The sequence below is a fragment of the Trichomycterus rosablanca genome, chromosome 10 (genome assembly GCF_030014385.1).
Source record: "Trichomycterus rosablanca isolate fTriRos1 chromosome 10, fTriRos1.hap1, whole genome shotgun sequence".
Classification (NCBI taxonomy): domain Eukaryota; kingdom Metazoa; phylum Chordata; class Actinopteri; order Siluriformes; family Trichomycteridae; genus Trichomycterus; species Trichomycterus rosablanca.
The window spans coordinates 20076470-20077862 of NC_085997.1; positions in this window are offsets into that span (position 1 = coordinate 20076470).

Genomic DNA, 1393 nt, shown 5'->3' on the forward strand with positions numbered 1-1393 from the left:
GTATTATGCTCTAAGCGTTGTGCTGAAATGTAACAATTAAGGAAACAGGGTTTTAATGCAATGGAATACATATCTGAGTAATGCAGAGTTTCCTAATCTTTATTAATCTCTTAATCACCCATCTTTTTAATGTATTTCCTGCTTTCAGTACACTTGATTCAACTCAGCGGCTAATTAACAAACTTGAACTGTAAGTGAAAAGTTCAAATGTGCAGGGCAGGGGTATCAGGAGCAGCACTGGTAATAATAAGTGCATATCATTTGAGGGTAAGGACTGATGTTCACCTGACTGGAATTAGAAGATGTTTTTGGCTTTATGAGTGCGCCTGGAGGGCGTTCTAGAGCTTGGCGTCTTATGTTTTTTGCAATTTATGTTGCTGTGGATTCAGAGCACTAGTTCTCTAGAGGCTTAGTGCCTTAACTTTATTTTTCCTTACAGGTTTGTATGTGAGTGTGATTTAGTATTCAAGAACAAGAACTCAAGAACTGTTTCTGCTAATCGAGATCTAGTGAGAAGACAAAGCATCTACACCAGCTCTAATGCAACAGTGAGACATGCCAGGCATCTGTAATAAGGATGGAGGAGAGGACAGCAAAGTCCTCATGGTAAAACTGACTTTGCACATCAAAAACACAGCAAATTTGATTGTGTATTGTGCCAGGTGGCGTATGGCTAAAGCAAACATACTGCATACTATATTATACTATTTGAGGTGTAATAGTTTGACATATTTAGCACTATTTACTATTTATTTTGGGATGTATTTTTTTAAAACCTTTTTCTTACTCTGGGTTTTTAAAGGTTTTATTAGATCTTATATTATTAAAGGGAAAAATATTTCCAAGCATATAATTGTGTATTTGTTGATCCTGGTATTTTTTTTTTTATTAACTTTTAAAAATATATTTTATGTGTTTTTTTCCCATTTTCTCCCAATTTAGCGTAGTCAGTTTGTCTTCCGCTGCTGGGGATCCCCGATTTTTTGCAGTTGAGGAGAATATATTGCTGCTCACGCCTCCTCCGACCCGCACACAGCCCTTAACGGAACCCTTTTCCACCCATGCACTCTGCACAGGCGCCTCTATCCGCCAATCAGGGTCCTTACACAGCGTTTGAAGACCTCGCCCACATATTCCGGTCACCCCTCCCTGCAGGCACTGCCCGCTAGATGGCACCCAGCCGACCGGTGGCAACACTGAGTTTCGAACCGAGGAGTTCAGAGTCTCGGCGCTGGTGTGCTAGAGGAATATCCAGCTGCGCCACCTGGACGCCTGATCCTGGTATTTTGAAAAGCAGGTGCTGAAGATAATGAATGACAAAATAAATTTTAGTGAAAGATTGTCATTGTATCCGGACTGGGATCTCAGCAATGCTATCAATTTGCTGGGCGTT